We start from the raw sequence: 18,281 nt of genomic DNA, 5'->3' as shown, positions 1-18,281 counted from the left end.
GCATATCATGCAAGAGGCAGTATGCTAGTTTGGGCAGGCCTCTCCTCCTCCTTCTCCTGGGAGGTCAAGGCTGCAGTGATCTGTGATTGTGCTACTGCATTCCAGCCTGAGTGACAGAGCAAGACCTTTTCTCAAAAAAAAAAAAAAAAAAAAAAGTCAAGCATTTGTGAATTTTCAGAATGTAAAATACCAAGGCTTTTCCAAATCAGATAAATCAGGAATGTTCACCTTTACGTCCAAAAAAGAAAAAAGAAAAAAGTTCAAATAGAAGTTCAGCACAATAATGTAAAACCTTAAATAGGTGACCAGAATTCAAATTATCAACAGATAGCTCAATTTGATGGATCTTTCAGTAAACTTTAGTTTGAAACAACAACAAAAAATACCATTTACCAAAACATGAAAAATATTTTCAGGAAATTATTATCTAATTTGAAAAATAAAAAATGGAATCCATGGCAAATAAGAAAAATACAAAAAAGGAAATCAACCTTTGATATGGTTTGGCTGTGTCCCCACCCAAATCTCATCTTAAATTGTAGTTCCCATAATCCCCACACGTTTTGGGAAGGACCGGGTGGAAGGTAATTGAATCGTTGGTTATCCTCATGCTGTTCTTACGATAGTGAGTTCTCAGTACCTCTCTTTGCTGTTGCCATGTGAAGAAGGACATTTTTGCTTACCCTTCTGTCATGATTGTAAGTTTCTTGAGACCGCCCCTGCCATGCTGAACTGTGAGTTAATTAAACCCTTTTCCTTTATAAATTACTCAGTCTCAGGTAAGTTCTTATAACAGTGGGAGAATGGATTAATAAAACCTTTATAGGAATCAAGAGAATATTACAGACAAATAAAAACTTCTTAAATCAATAGCGTATCCTGCATTATTGTGTGTAGAAAACTATAATTAATGTAATGTAGTTTTTGTTAGCTGCATAATCTAAAAGTATGAAAAAAATTTGATTATATCTCTAAAAAGACCACAGAGTTGTTATTGAAATACACACTTCTTGAGACAATGGGCAAAGTTCCCATTTGTGGAATATTTATTTTTATTTGTGGGAAGTATCTTCTTCTTTTCATACAGTGAAACGAAGAAAAACTGTACTAGATGAGAAATCTTTTTCTCTAAAGTAAGCTTTTTAAATACCTCCAATAATATAATACTTGTAAAATATAAATTTTCAAAACTCAGACTTGAAACAGGTTATTATTAAACAAACACACTGCTTGGCAGTGTTTTTTCAAAAGTTAAACTATTTAAACCACCACACTGTGCTTAAATCATATTTCAAACTTTTATACTTAGTGCTTTTATGTTCTGAATGTAGACTCTCAATCTAATGACAGTCTAGTCTGAGCCCTGCAATATGTATACAAGCAAGTAACATTTCACTTCAAACCAAAAGAAATGATTAATCTTCTATTTTTGTCAAAATCATAATATTAAGATAACTATAAAAAATTAGGATTTATCCATGGCCAATTTATCGTATTCTATGGAAAGCCTTTCTTTATTCCTTCTTTACTTTCAGCTTCCTCTTTGGAAACTTCTTCATCTACCTTTCATTCCTCCTCCACGTTGTTAAAAGATTGAGAAGATTCTGGTAATAGATTTTTGGACTGGTGCTATGGCTTGGATCTGTGTCCCCGCCCAACTCTCATGTCAAATTGTAATCCCTAGTGTTGGAGGTGGAGCTTGGTGGGAGGTGATTAAATCATGGGGGTGGCCACTCATGGATGATTTAACACCATCCACTCTGTGGTGTTCTTGTGATAGTGAGTGGGTGAGTTATCATGAGATCTGGTTATTTAAAAGTGTGTAGCACCGCTTCCCTCTCTCTCTTCCTCCCGCATCGGCCATGTGAAGTTCCAGCTTCCCCTTTGCCTTTGCCTGTATTGTAACTTTCCTGAGGCCTTCTCAGAAGCCAAACAGAAGCCGTCATGCTTCCTGTACAGCCTGTAGAACCATGAACCAATTAAACCTCTTTTCTTTATAAATTATGCAGTTTCAGGTATTTCTCTAGAGTGGTACAAGAAAGGACTAATACAGAAAATTGGTACTGAGGAGTGGGGCATTCCCATACAGATACCTGCAAATGTAGAAGTGACTTTAGAGCTGGGTAATAGGTAGAGGTTGAAAGAGTGTGGAAGGCTCAGAAGAAGACAGGAAGATAATGGAAAGTTTGGAACTTCCTAGAGACTTGTTAAATGGTTGTGACCAAAATGCCAATAGTGGTATGTACAATAAAGTCCAGGCTGATGAGGTCTCAGGTGGAGATAAGGAACTTATTAGAAACTAGAGTAAAGGTCACTTTTGCTATGCATTAGCGAAGAGTCTGGCTACATTGTGCCTCTGCTCTAGGAATCTGTGGAACTTTGAACTTGAGAGAGATGATTTAGGGTATCTAGTGGGAGTCACTTCTAATCAGCAAAGTGTTCAAGATATGGCCTGGCTGCTTCTAACGTTTTATGCTTATATGTGTGTGCAAAAAAAATGACCTGAAACTTGAATATATATATATATAATGTTTGAGACAGAATATTGCTTTGTTCTCCAGGTTGGAGTGCAGTGACATGATCATGGCTCACTGCAGACCTCTGCCTCCCAGGCTCAGGTGATTCTCCCACCACAGCCTCCTGAGTAGATGGGTTTATAGGCATACACCAGCATGCCTGGCTAATTTTCTTGTATTTTTAGTAGAGGCAGGGTCTTACTGCGTTGCTCAGGCTGGTCTCGAATTCCTGGTTTCAAGTGATCCTCCTGCCTCAGCCTACCAAAATGCTGTGATTACGGGTGTGAGCCACTGCACCCAGCCCTGGAATTTATATTTAAAAAGGAAGCAGAACACAAAAGTTTGGTAAACTTGCAGCCTGGCCATGTGATAGAAAAAAAAACCCCTCATTTTCTGGGGAGGAATTCAGTCAGGATGGATAAATTTGCATAGTTAAAAGTAAGACAAATTTTAATAGATAAGACAATGGGAAGAAGGCCTTGAAGGCACTTCAGAGGCCTTCATGACAGCTCCTCCCATCACCGGCCCAGAGGCCTACAAGGGAAGAGTGATTTCATGGGTCAGACCCAGGGCCCCCTGCCCTGCACAATCTCGGGACACTACTTTTCACATCCCAGCTGCTCCAACTTCAGCCATGGCTCAAAAGATCCCAGGTACAGTTTGGGTCGATGCTTCAGAGGGTGTAAGCTGTCAGCCTTGGAGGCTTCCATGCAGTGTTAACCCTGTTGGTGCACAGAGCACAAGAGCTGAGGCTTGGGAACCTCCACCTAGATTTCAGAGGATGTATGGTAAAGCCTGAATGTCCAGGTAGAAGCCTGCTGCAGGGTTGAAGCCCTCATGGAGACTGTTTACTAGGGCAGTGCAGAGGAGAAATGTGGGGTTGCAGTCCCTACATGAAGTCCCCATTGGGGCACTGCCTACTGGAGCTGTGAGAAGAGGGTCACCATCCTCCAGACCCCAGAATGGTGGATCCACTGTCATCTTGCACCCTCATCCTGGAAAAGCCACAGGCACTCAATGCCAGTCCATGAGAGCAGCTTTGGGGACTGAACCCTTTAAAGTCACAGGGCAGAGCTGCCCAAGGCCTTGGGAGCCCACCCCTTGCATCAGAGTGCCTTGGATGTGGGACATGGAGTCAAAGGAGATTCTTTTGAAGCTTATGATTTAATGCCTGCCCTGTTGGATTTCGGACTTGTTGGACTTGTAAGGGGTCTGAAGCCCCTTTTACTGAATTTATCTCTTTTGGAATGGGAGTATTTACCCAATTCCTGTATCCTATTGCGTCTTGGAAGTTACTGACTTGTTTTTGATTTTACAGGCTCATAGGCCAAAGGGACTTGCCTTGTCTCAGATGAGACTTTGGATTTTGGACTTTTGAGTTAATGCTGGAATAAGTTAAGACTTTGAGGGGACTGTTGGAAAGGGATAGTTGTATTTTGCAATGTGAGAAGGATGTGAGATTTGGGAAGGGCCAGAGGTTGAGTGATATGGCTTGGATCTGTGTCCTCGCCCAAATCTCATGCCGAATTGTAATCCCCAATGTTGGAGGTGGGGCCTGGTGGGAAGTAATTGGATCACAGGGGTTGTCCCTCATTAATAGTTTAGCACCATCCCCTCAGTGCTGTTCTCATGATAGAGACTGAGTGAGTTATTGTGAGATTTGGTTGTTTAAAAGTGTATAGCACCTCTTCCCTCTCTCTCTTCTTCCTGCTCGGGCTATGAGAAGAACCAACTTCCCCCTTGCCTTTTGCCACAATGGTAAGTTTCCTGAGGCCTCCCCCAAAGCTGAGCAGAAGCTGTCATGCTTCCTGTACAGCTTGCAGAACGGTGAGCCACTTAAGCCTCTTCTCTTTATAAATTACCCAGTCTCAGATATTTCTTTAGAGCAGTGCAAGAATGAACTAATGTAACAAGTATGGCTGTAGTCTGCGTCTTTTTGAAGGACAAAGGCAATCTGACACAAATACCATAAAGAGTCCTAAAAACAGCCCTGAAAGCAGAATTGCTAAAGCAAAAACTGTATACAATTTCCAAACCAGTAATCTAAGGCCTTCAGTAAAATAGCATGGCAAATCCTGATCCACATAGAGTGCTGAGAGTGCTGACATACTGCTCATCAGGAAAGAACCTGAACCAAACCATGATGGAATTGGTTCAATACTCTTCCACTCTTCATCACTTATAAAGTTTCTAAAGCCCTTCTTAGTCCTTGGACCCTGATGGTGTCTAAGTTCACCATCTTTACAATGATAAATAGTAGGAGAACAGTTATGATGAACTGTCTACTCAGTCCTGGCTGCCCTGTGACATCTACTTTTGCTACATTAACCTCAAGAACTTCTCCCCATTCAGCAAAACTTTCCCATTCTGGTGGAAGCTTTTGACAAGCGGGGTACCACAGGGCACAAAATTCTATCATCCAGTCTCCTTCCAGCAACTGTCTTCAGTTCTCATCCATGATAATGCATACCTCTCTCTGCCACCTGTGCTGTTTCTTTCCATGTCCTCCAAAGCAATAGCACCAGGACTGCCAGGGAAACCATGACTCCCAGAGGGTGCCATGTCTGCTGCTTGCTTACCTCACAACAAGTGAGGCAGCTTCAGCAAACTTTATCTCTCTGGGCCCTGGTTTCTCCATCTGCATAAAGGGATAGTAATATTATCTAGCTCATAGAATTGTTTCAAAGAATAACTGTTAATATATGTCAAGACCTTAGACTAATGCTTGGAATGTAATAGGCAGTCAATAAATCTTAGCCATTCTTCTCTCTCCTCTACTCCCTTTCCCACTCATTTTAAAAAATTTTATTTATTTATTTATTTATTTAGAGACAGAGTCTCACTCTGTCACCCAGGCTGGAGTGCAGTGGGGCGATCTCAGCTCACTGCAACCTTTGCCTCCTGGGTTCAAGTGATTCTCATGCCTCAGCCTCCTGAGTAGCTGGGATTACAGGCACATGCCACCACACTCAGCTAATTTTTGTATTTTTAGTAGAGAGGGGTTTTGCCATGTTGGCCAGGCTGGTCTCAAACTCCTGACCTCAAGAGGATAGGCCAAGGCTGATCCATCTGCCTCAGCCTTCCAAAGTGTTGAGATTATAGGCATGAGCCCCCATGTCGGCTCTATTATTTTTATTGACATGGGAAAAAAAAGACAAAAAGACTCAAAGGATAGACATCTGTGAAAGTAGCCATCTCTGGGTAGTAGGATTCTGAATGACTTTTATTTCTTTGGATTTTTTTTTGATACCAAATTTGTGTGCACTGAACTTAAGTTACTTTATAGTTAGGAAAAAAATATTATTTAAAAACAGTATATTGGCTGGGCACAATGGCTCATGCCTGTAATCCCAGCACTTTGAGAGGCCGAGGCAGGTGGATCACTTGAGATCAGGAGTTTGAGACCAGCCTGGCCAGTATGGTGAAAGCCCGTTTCCACTAAAAACACAAAAAAAGTGGTTGGGTGTGGTGGTGCATGCCTGTAGTCCCAGATACTTGGGAGGCTGAGGCAGGAAAATCGCTTGAACCCAGGAGGCAGAGGCTGTAGTGAGCCAAGATCATGCCACTGCACTCCATCCAGCCTGGGCAGAGAGTGAGATTCCATCTAAAAAACAACAGCAGCAACAAAACAAAACAAAATAAAAATGCCCCCAAATCCCCCAAAAACACTGTATTTACTACGATTTTTTTCCCAAAGAGTGTATACCACTCACTACATTAAGTCCTATGATTAGTGCTTTTACCTCAGTTTTATGACCTACTTCCATTAGCTTTTACCCTCTTTGAAACATCTTCCATCTTGACTTTTTAATTTCATTAATGATTTCTTTTTTCCCCTTGGCCACCTGTTGCTGAGACCAGTGAATCTCCTGGTCTCTAATAACTTATCAAGTCTTATGAATCTTTTCTCCTAAACCTCTCACACGACTGTCCACTGTCCCAACCTACTTCTCATCCTTACCACTTCACGTCTGGACTATTGGGTTTTTCTTATCCATTGACTTCCTTTTAATTCTTGCATAGTAAAGCCAGACGAATGCTCTTAAAATACCACCTTATATCATTCCTTTGCTGAAACACTAGCAGAGGCTCCTTACATTCCCCATTGATGAGGATAAAATCCAACTTCCTGGCTCGACATTGAAAGCTGTCCACATTACTCAATCTCTGCTCTCTCAAATAATTCACCACTTACCTTATTTATGGTCTTTTCCTACCATACTTCTGTACAGTAGCACTTTTGCCCTCCTGCTTCCTTTATGTCCAAATTTTACTTGTCCTTCAAAATCTTGCTTAAATATACACTCGTCTGAAATGTTCATTTTTTTTCCTTCGTAAATTGCAATAGCCCTGCTCCGTTTGGCCATTAATCACATACTGACTTGAGATTTTCTTATGTTGAAATGTTGTTAATCTATATCTTTTAACATTTCTGTTGTCTGTTTCTTCTCTCCAACTAAATTATACTATTTCTAAGGGTGCTTACATTTTCTAACACCCCAATGCTTTACAGAAGAAGATGGGTAATAGCTAGGATATTGACAGATGAATTAATATATCTAATATTTGATAAAAATAGATGCTAGAATAAAAATACTTCATTTTATTTAAAAGCAAAGACAGAATTTTGACTTGGATCTTTTCCTTGTTGACTTTGTTTTGACTTTACTATTTATAACGTTGTTTATCCTGATAGTCTGAGCTTCTTTTAATGGTCAGATCAATATTTGCTTGAATATCTCCCAAAGCAAGCTTTCTGTAATTCACTTATTAGAGAAAGTCTTTAAATTCTTGTGTATAGGATTTTAAAAATGAAATAAAACTCCAATTAGTAAAATCCTAGTTTCAGAGCAAATGCTTCTGTTATTAATGACCTGGATGCTGTCCCACTGGACTCTGGGCTCCTTGAGGGAAGTTACTATTTCTCAGTCGTGTCCATGATCTCAGTACCTAACACAGCCTCTGCCACAAGGTGTGAACTTGCTGTGTTAAATGAAAACTGCAGAGCAGCACTGCAGACTTGGAAGGAGGGAAACATTACATCTCAGATAATTTTAAATGTATTAAATATTTGTCATGAATTTAATATTTTTCTTCTAAACAAACAAAGCACAATTTTTAATGACTGTAATTTAACAATATAGTATCCCTCCCTCAAATCTCTTGTCTCCTGACTCAGTACATCCATGTCTTGGATTTACAGTGTCTACTCATATGATCGTGATTGCTGCCATTCTGGTTTTGCAGAGGTTTCATGTTTCTCTGTCCCTGCAGAGTGATTATGCTGAGATGGCTCTGTGTGTGTTCTTGGCCCCAGTTTCTGCACCTTTGAAATGTACCCTAGAACACTCAGGTGGTGGGTGGTGATGGGAGCTCAGCTAGCCAAGAATGAGAGAGCAAGGGGATGTGATCAGAGGACCTTTAGGGTGCAAGAACAGAGGAAGCCTCAGCTCTGCACCCTGTGACAGCCAGCAGAATGGGGAAATTCCAGGCCTTTATTCTTTTCCCTCCTCCCTCCCTTCCTTTCTCTCCTCCTCCCTCCATTCCTCCCTCCCTTCCTTCCTCCCTTCCTTCTTTCTATGTAAGTAACATTGGAAGGGAATATGCTGTTTGTACAATGGCAGTCCTGGCAACAGCTCTCTGTTCTCTTCAAATCCCCTGAAGTCATGATGTGCCTCTGGCCTTTGTTCTTTCTGGTTCTACTCACCCAGCTGTTGCTCAGTCTTCCTGGGCTGCAGTCTGTTTATGATGCCCTCAGAATGTCAGCAGGCTCCCTTCACGAATCCCATGTGACTGCTGATCTTCACCTTCACTGCCCTTTATTCTTTTTGCTTTTAGTTTATACTGCTCTTGTTTATTGTAGTTTAAAGCTGCATATTATTTTGATGTGTGCATGTATCATAGTTTCTTTCCTCTATTTATTTTTATTTTAGAGATAGGGTCTCATTAGATTGCCTAGGCTGTAATGCCATGGCTATTCACAGGCACAAGCAGAGCTCACTGAAGGCTCACACTCCTGGGCTCAAGTGAGTCTCCCAGCTCAGCCTCCCAAGTAGCTGGGACTACACGTGTGTGCCACCACACCTAGCTCTCTTTCCTCAATTTTAATAGTTAAAATTTGTTAGGAATATTAGGTCTTTAGGTGAGATAAATGTTACAAATATGTTTCTCCCACTTTTTTAGTATTTATTATTATTATTACTTTTTTAATGTTTAATTTTTGTGGGTACATAGTAGGTATATATATTTGTGGGATATGTGAGATGCTTTGGTACAGGCATGCAGTGTAAAATAAGCACATCATGGAGAATGGGGTATTCATCTCCTCAAGCATTTATCCTTTGAGTTACAAACACTCCAATTACACTTTTCCTTCTTTCTTTCTTTTTTTTTTTTGAGAAGGAGTCTTGCTCTGTCTCCCAGGCTGGAGTGCAGTGGCATGACCTCTGCTCACTGCAACCATACCTCCTGGGTTCAAGTGATTCTTCTGCCTCAGCCTCCCGAGTAGCTGGGATTACAGGCATCTGCCACCATGCCCTGCTAATTTTTGTATTTTTGGTAGAGACGGGGTTTCACCATATTGTCCAGGCTGGTCTCGAACTTCTGACCTTGTGATCCACCCTCCTCGGCCTCCCAAAGTGCTGGGATTACAGGCGTAATCCCTGGCCCAATTACACTCTTTTAGTTATTTTAAAATGTACAATTAAGTTATTATTGACTATAGTCAGCCTGTTGTACTATCAATATTTTTATTATTTTAAAATACTCTTTATTGTATATATTTGAGGTTTGCAACATGTTGTGAGATACATATATTAATAGATAGTAGAAAGGTTATAGTAGTGAAGGAGATGAACATATCTATCATCTCAGATAGTTAATTCTTTGTGATAAGACAGCAGCTAAAATCCACTTATTTAACAAAAAACTCGGATATGCAATATAATTTTATTAACTTTAGTTCTCATGCTGTACGATAGATGTCTAAACTTGCTCATCATACCCATCTGCTATTTTGAATTCTTTGACCTACATTTCCCATTCCCTGACCACTCCCCCACCCAGCAGGTGGTAACCACTGTTTCATTCTCTTTCTGTGTATTTGAGCTCTTTTTATGATTCCACATAGAAGACTCTTACTGTCTTTGACCACTTACTTGATGATGCCTCAAGGGAGATAAAACTTCTTGCCTAGGGAGCTAAAACTTCTTGCCTTTCAGTGTTCAGGTTGATTCACCTAGGTTTTAATTTTTGTCGCACATCCAGCACTCTTACTTGCATACTGATTTTTGAGACAGTATGGGTCAAAATTGTTTACAAAACACAAAATACATGGACAAAAGAGAAACCAACAATATGGAGACATATTAGCTTTGGTAGTTTGGCTGAAGGTGATGGTGCTCTATAGTAGCTAAGGCCCATTAGCCAAGAGGCACAGTGTTGTGTCCTGGGCCAGTTTTACTGCTTGGGAATGCATTCTGTTTCTTGGGGAATGAACACACACACAATACTGAAACCGATGACTATGTGTGTGGAATAAATACATATGTTTGGGGATATTTCAGAGACAGATAGCATTTAGATGAATCAGCACAGGGTGTGGTATCCTTAAGCACAGTAGACATGGATTCCAGAATCATGCCAAATTACTTGCATTCAAATCTTTTAGGTTTGGCTTCTGAAGGAACTCAACCTAGGACATTTGCAATAGCAAAGACTTTCATATTTGTGAGAAGATAATTTTAGATTATGCTAAGACTATAAATTTAGTTGGGACGCTTTCCTTGTTCCTTAATTAAGGTACACAGTAGGGAAGCGTCTTAAAGAATAAAATGCTAATGCATTACACTGTTATAGTATCTAATTCATTGTTTGAACAAGACGAACATTAAAAATGATAATTATATGTATAATCAGTTTATACCAAGGTTGTTGGAGTGAATTGTTTACTGGAGATATGAGGGGTGATTATCATATCACTCTAGCCTCATATACTATGATGTTAGTAATTCTTGGAGTAATATGTTTATAAAACCTCCACAAGATGTAATCTGGGCAAGGAGTTTGCAAGCTGAGTTGGCATGATTTGGATGAGTCTGAATCCAAATTAATAAGTTAAATGTACAATACACAGCTAGGAAGACTGAGGGCCACTTGAGCTGCATATGGGGATGGTGGGCTAAGGTAAGTAATGAGATTTTCACAGGTCTCAGTATACAAGTCCTAGACTCAGCAGATTACCATCCAATTCCGTACTAACACCTTGAGCTCTTGTACAGTCTTTTATTTTTTTTTAAATCAAGTTTTCCCCCATAATGGTAGAGTAAACGTAAATTTCATACTTATGGGATAATCATACTTCACTAAAGGAAGCAAAGCTCCTTAATGGGGTAATTGCCAGTGTGTAATTTTGGTTTGAGTTGCTGAACTAGTGAATAATCTCAGGGTTGCCTTCCTGAAATAATTTGAAATTGTGTGATTTTTTTCTTTTAAATCTACCTCTGGATTTGTTATGTAGGACTCTAATGAGATTAAAATCCTATAATCAGGAACAGAAATGTCATTCAAAATGAGAAAGCCAATAAAAGAATGGGCTAATAACAATATTGGGTTTGATTCATGATTTGGGAGAGGGGTTTAAAACATTTATATATCACGTACCTTGTAAAAAGAGTGTTTTTAAGTCAGTTTGTGTAAAACAGTCTCTTGAAAGTAGTTTTGACCTCAAGGTTGTTGGGGAGATTAAGGAGATCATGTATAGCTAGTGCCTGGCATCTGTTTGCATATACCAGTTCTCATAATGATTTTCCACTGCTACTATTCCTCTGCTATTACTTCTATATTCAGCTAAAAGCTTTGAGATCCAATAGTTAGTTCACAACTCACGTGATGGCAAAGCCTAATCTGACCTGATTTGTGGCTATTTTCAAAATCATACTTAGTGTGAATACTCATTCGTTTGTTGCAGAAATATTAGTGTGCTTGATTTTGGAATGCCATTCCGGACTTCATTGAGATGTTACATAACATACAGCCTCAGGCACCATTTTACTTTTGTAAAATGTGAAAAAATCTTAATTCCAAGACACATCCAGCTTTAAGGGTTTAGGCTGAGAGATTGTGGACCTGAAGTCATGTTATCATCCAATCCGGGCAACCTTGATTAATTGCCATGGTGCATAAGCACATGCAGATGCTGATAACTAGGGCTGTCTGCAAAACTAACTGCTTCTTTCGGGTCAGTGGCCGGATACTACTCAATTGCAACGATCATGTGGCATAAAGAGAAAGTTATATATTTGAAGCATTTCCAATTGGGGGAAAAGGAAAATGATATGTCAATTTAGGGCACGTACAGGTCTGAATCTTGATTGGTCAGAAATGTATCAGAAGTTGGAAAGAATAATGTTACTCTTTGTAAGAAGAGGTTGATGTGTCAGTGTTAGATGCCACGAGTTGAAATGAGGTAAGGCTCCTTCTGATTTCATCCTGTGGGTGATGATGTGGGACTCTGGCTGCATTTGTAGGGAATGGATGAGGACAAGTCAGCAGGAGGCAGCTGCTCAGCCCTAGGTTACAAAGGGGTTCCGTTGCCTTCTGCCATGCAGACAGCTTTGCAAATTCAATCTAATAACATTTAAATGCATCTTCACTCTTTCTTCCAAAATTTTGGAATGGATCCTTAACTATTCTCTATTTTCTTAGACTGAATTGTCAAGGCTTTTACTTAATTTCTTTCAGGCTGTTTAAGTTATCAAAGTATTCATTAATTTAGAGCTTTCTCCAAATATTTGACATAGACATCATTTTCCTCAATTATCTACACAGTTCTACGCAAGATAATTTTTTAAGGGATTCTAGGTGACCACATATGTACTTTAGCTGTCCATTTTGTAGATTACTACAAAAACAACTGTTAAGTTGTTGTTGTTGTGTGTGTGTGTGCACCCACATTTGCCAAATCATGAGAAGATCACTTTCCTGGGGAGAACAAAATAAACAATTGTTTCTAAGGGTTCTTACTAATGAATAGTATTACCCAAACTCCATTAGATGAGCTGCAAAGATGCATTGCACTTGTGAAAATTTGATACATCACATTAATTGTTGCAGCTTAAGCACTGAAGCCTGCTAGGGACGCTTATAATTATTTTTAAAATGCTCCTAGTATTTGTTTTTTTGTCCCTCAGCATATTTGCCTATTGGTGAAACTTCCTGGAAGTAGTTAAAAATTGAGGGATTGGATGGATCATGAGGTTTATAAGATCATGATAAATCTGTATCATTGACAATAAGCTAAACAGTTGCCACGTATGAAATAATGTTACTTATTCAGGCCATCCCTGATATGAAATGCAGAACTCTTAAAGAGAGTATGAGATAATTAGATACAACTAGAAGCAATTTTTGGTGATCACAGTTGACATTTTTATATACTAGTTTCTTTGGTATTTTTAGAAGTATATTAACTTCCCATTTTGAACTATTAAATATTACATAATAACTATATCATCTGTAGTCAGGCCTCAGAATTAATGCTCTATAAGTGATGAGGTTACTCCAGAAATGTCCTTGAGAATTTGATCAAATGTGTAAGTAAATTTAAAAATTTCACATAGTGTATTTATGCAAACATCTCTATAATAACTTAGCTCTGAAAATTATAATAGCTTCTATGACTATTCAGGATTCTCTATTTAAAAGGTTAGGACTTGGTGTTGAGATTTCTTATGTATTATTTGACTGTTGCACATATTAATATCCTTCTGCTAGGAGAATAGCAATGGTGGTTTGATTTCTTTTGGATGGTTTGCTTTTGATATTTGTTGGGTTAAAGTGTGATTTCATTTGTGGCTGTATTTAAATTACATGGGGAAACCATGGGGTGTAGAGTAGTATTTGGATTTCAAAGTCAGACAGACTTGGGCTTGAATCTACTGCTTACTAGCTTTGTGAATTGGGTGTATTTCTTTCTGCTTCAAAGATGAGACACCTTCTTCAAAGTGCAAAGTAACTAAACTTATCTTTCAGATAACTTGTTGGCAGGAGTTACTATTGTGTTTAAAAAGCACGCAGGAAGCACTTTATAAGTATTCATTCTCTTCTTCCTTTTCTGTCTCCTGAAGTCTATAGTTATTGGAACCACTGTTAGGCATTTATCATAGACTAACATGTCAATAATTATATTTTTTGCATCAATTTTATTGAGATGTAATTTTAACATACAATAAGATTTACTAAATTTAAGTATAGAATTTGGTCGCTTTGACAAATATCTATAGTCCTATATTTACCACTACTATCATGATGTTTCCATCACCCAAAATGTCTGCTTGTGCCATTATGCAATCTCCACCCCCTTCTTGCCCCCAAAACCATTTGAGATGCCCTCTAGCACTAGTTGTGTGAACATGTATTTTAATTTATCTTGGGTAATCTAAGAATGGAATTACTGGGTCATATGGTAAATGCCTCTTTCTTTCTTTCCTTTCTTTCTTTCTTTCTTTCTTTCTTTCTTTCTTTCTTTCTTTCTTTCCTTTCTTTCTTTCCTTTCTTTCTTTTTCTTTCTTTTTCTTTCTTTCTTTCTCTTTCTTTTTTTCTTTCTTTCTTTGTTTCTTTCTTTCTTTTTCTTTCTTTCTTTCTTCTTTCCTTTCTTTCTCTCTCTCTCTCCTTCCTTCCTTCCTTCTTTCTTTCCTTTCCTTTCCTTTCCTTTTCCCTTTCCTTCCAATTCCTTTCTTTTTTCTTTTCTTTCTCTTTTTTGAGACTGAGTCTTGCTCTGTTGCCCAGGCTGGAGTGCAGTGGCACAGTCTTGGCTACTGTAGCCTCTGCCTCCCAGGTTCCAGCGATTCTCCTGTCACAGCCTCCTGGGTAGCGGGGATTACAGGCACACACCACTATGCCTGTCTAATTTTTGTATTTTTAGTAGAGATGGGGTTTCACCATGTTGGCTAGGCTGGTCTCAAACTCCTGATCTCAGGTGATCCACCCGCCTTAGCCTCCCAAAGTGCTGGGATTACAGGCGTGAGCCACAGTGCCTGGCCTGTATGTTTAACTTTCTAAGAAACTACCAAATTGTTTTCCGTCATGGCTATACTTTTTTGCGTTCCCACCAGTGATGTATGAGAGTTCTAGTTGCTCCACATCCTTGCTACTACTTGATATGGTCAGTCTTTCTAATTTTAGCCATTCTAGTGACAGTAGTATCTCATTGCTTTTATTAGCACTTACACAAAGATCAATGGTGTTAAATATGTTTGCATAGGACATTTTCCATCTTAATACCTTCTTTGGTAATACAGCTGTCCAAAATTTTTGCCCTTTCTCTATCAGTGTTTTAATCTTCTAATTATTGAATTGTAAGAACTCTTTAAGTATTCTGGGTATGAGTCTTTGCAAATATTTTCTCCCAAACTTTGGTCTTGCCTTTCTAAAAAATAGACTTTAATCTAGGTGTAGCTTTTTAGGTTAAAAAAGGTTTTTTTTTAGAGTTTTGGGTTCACAGAAACATTGAGAGAAAGGTACAAAGATTTCCCATGTATTCCCTGCCTCACACATGCATAGCCTCCTCCTCCATTATGGAGAGTCCCACCAGAGAGGTACATTCATTGTAAGTGATGAACTTACATTGCCACATCCTTGTCGTCCAAGATTCATAATTTACATTAGGATTCATTCTTGGTGTACCTCTTATGGGCTTGCACAAATGTATATGATGTATCTCCGCTGCAATTATCATTTCATTCTCCATATAGGTCTCACACTCTTTTTAGGAAGGGGCATGGCCCTCTTTTTCACTCATAATATTTAACATAAGATATTTTAAAAGTATAACTTACCAAGTAACTACTGATTGATTAATGATTAGGGAATAGGGTGTTTTGGGTAATTCCAATTATCTGACAACCAGATATACAAATTCCATTTTCTAAGACTTTGGTAACAAAAAAAAAATACAGTTAACCATAAAATTGACATCATCATCATCCTCCTTTTGTGAAGATACCTTTTTTAATTTTTAAAATTTAAAAATTACAATTAAAATTTTAAATTTTTATTTTTAAAAAATTATTTTAAAAAATTTTTGTGGGTACAGAGTAGGTGTATATATTTATGGAGTACATGAGATGTTTTGCTACAGGCATGCAATATGAAATAAGCACACAATGGAGAATGGGGTATCCCCTCAAGCATTTATCTTTTGAGTTACAAATAATCTAATTACATTTTAAAAGTTATTTTAAAATATACAATTAAGTTATTATTGACTATAGTCATCCTATTGTGCTATCAAATAGTAGGTCTTATTCATTCTTTCTATATTTTTTTGGTACCCATTGATCTGAAGACACTTTAAAGTCTGGTATGGTCTCAGAATAATAATTTTAACTATAAAGTCATATATAATAATAGAAGTAACAATAATGATCATTGTTATAGCTGACATTGATGAGCATTTAGTGTGAAGGGCTTTATGTACATTGTCTCTTTTACTGCCCTCAGTAACTCTTGGAAGCAGATAAATTATGATCTACTATTTATAGATGAGGAAGCACATCCAGTGGGATTAAGTAACTTGTCTAGGATCACAGAGCCAGTCCCTGATAGAGACCTACACAGACATCTGATGCTGAAGCCAGTACTCTTCGTTTTTTTTTTTTTGAAGCCAGTACTCTTACAAACCTCTTGAATATGAGTTGAGTCATAATTGCCCTGAGTGAACTGAATATTACTTAAAAACTTTTTAAAACAAAATGCCTGGTATTAGATGGGTCATTTGGTACTTTTGTCTTTTTCATAAGAGTAGACTGTAGACTGCTCCACCTTTCCAAATGAGAATTTTTTTCTACTACTATAAATTGAAGTGTTGTGTGATAGAAAAAATACAAAAAGCTTAGGCATGTTAACTTAGTAAGTAAAACTGTATTTACAAGTTATCTTTCTTATTGTTAGATAACAAAAATACAAGGATTACCTCTTTTGTTTTTTGTTTTTTTTTTTGACACAGGGTCTTGCTCTGTCTCCCAGGCTAGAGTGCAGTGGCAAGAACATGGCTCACTGCAGTCTTGACCTCCTGGGCCCAAGATATCCTCCCACCTCAGCCTCCTGAGTAGTTGGGATCATAGGTGCATGCCACCACACCTGGCTAATTTTTTAATTCTGAAGAGATGGGGTCTTGCCTTATTGCCCAGGCTGGTCTTGGACTCCTGCAAGACCAAGCAATCTTCTTTCCCCAGCCTCCTGGGTAGCGGAGATTACAGCAATCTTCCCACCTTGACCTCCCAAGGTCTTGGGATTATAGATGTGAGCCACTGTGCTAGGCTGGATTATCTATTTTTTCAAACTTTTTATATAATTTTTGATGTTTATTTATTTATTTATTATACTTTAAGTTCTGGGATACATGTGCAGAATGTGTAGGTCTGTTACGTAGGTATACATGTGCCGTGGTGGTTTGCTGCACCCATCAACCCGTCATCTAGCTTTTAAGTCTCGCATGCATTAGGTATTTGTCCTAACGCTCTCCCTTCCCTCGTGCCCCACCCCCTTACAGGCCCCCATGTTTGATGTTATCTATTCTTAATTCAGATGAATTTATTATATTATTTCATTGATGAAGTGGTGACAAAGGAAAATGCTTTAAGTTGTGATAATAGACTGGGTGCAGTGGCTCATGCCTGTAATCCCAGCACTGTGGGAGGCTGAGGCAGGCAAATTGCCTGAGGTCGGGAGTTCAAGACCAGCCTGACCAGCATGGAGAAACCCCGTCTCTACTAAAAATATAAAATTGGCTGGGTGTGGTGGCACATGCGTGTAATCCCAGCTACTTGGGAGGCTGAGGTAGGAGAATCGCTTGAAACTGGGAGGTGGAGGTTGTGGTGAGCCAAGATTGCGCCATTGCACTCCTGGGCAACAAAAGAGAAACTCTGTCTCCAAAAAAAAAAAAAAAAAAAGTTAGGATAATCATAGTATCTACTACATAAGGTTGAAGTGAAGATTAAATAAGAAAATGCATATAAAGGCTGTATCTTACAGACAGCAAATGCCCAATATTACCTTATAGTAGCAGTCAATGACTGTTGACTTTGACTACTAATATGCCTCTGAATTCAAGAAAAAACTTTACGAGGAACCCTAGTGCAGGCAGCCTTACTTAAAGTGTACCTAGACTAATTACTGTGGATTGATGCAAAAAACAGGGTAGCGTTAAAGGTGTCCTAAAGGATTTATATCACTCAAATGTCTATAAAATCCAATGGATGGCCATGGTGATGCCAATGACTGTGGGGACTTTGCACAAGACATCGTTCCAGTTGTGCCTCAGTGTTGCCCTGAACTTGGATCTTTCCAATGGAAATCTCGTTTCTTCAAGTGCCTGGAAAGCATAATGTGTCACACAGATGCCTGTTTACCTGGAAGGTGCTTCCTGGCAGTGACTTAGCCTTCCCAGGAGATAAATTTAAGCTGCTCTTAACAGCTGGTATGCTCTTCTGAGGCTTCACCGTAATTACTGAAGTAAATGGCATGCAACATATTTGGCATGTATTTTCCAGATAATGTACATTTCCCTGCCATCCTTATGGAAACCAATTAGTGATGAAACTGGAAAAGAAAATCTAATAATGAGCTTCTTTTTCATTTAGAATGCTTTTAAGCCTCCTGCTACTAGCAGCTCCAAAAATATTTTGAGATTTTCAGCTCTTATGTGATTTTTTTTTTTCAGTAGCAGAGTCCTGTATGCTTCTTTTTTATTTGAATAAATTTATG

The 18,281-nt window shown here is 38.7% G+C and overlaps 1 protein-coding gene and 1 pseudogene across 2 annotated transcripts in view; one reads left to right on the top strand and one right to left on the bottom strand.

Annotated features, from left to right (window-relative positions):
* The window catches only part of SLCO5A1 (solute carrier organic anion transporter family, member 5A1), a 159,343-nt gene that overhangs the window by 30,753 nt on the left and 110,309 nt on the right, over positions 1-18,281 (top strand). The window lies entirely within an intron of this gene.
* LOC105510937 lies at positions 1,498-5,078 on the bottom strand (annotated as a pseudogene).

Source organism: Colobus angolensis, unplaced genomic scaffold, assembly GCF_000951035.1.
Source record: "Colobus angolensis palliatus isolate OR3802 unplaced genomic scaffold, Cang.pa_1.0 Scaffold194, whole genome shotgun sequence".
NCBI classification, from domain to species: domain Eukaryota; kingdom Metazoa; phylum Chordata; class Mammalia; order Primates; family Cercopithecidae; genus Colobus; species Colobus angolensis.
The sequence above is the reverse complement of the archived record's forward strand: the minus strand, read 5'-3'. Positions and strand labels throughout refer to the sequence as shown.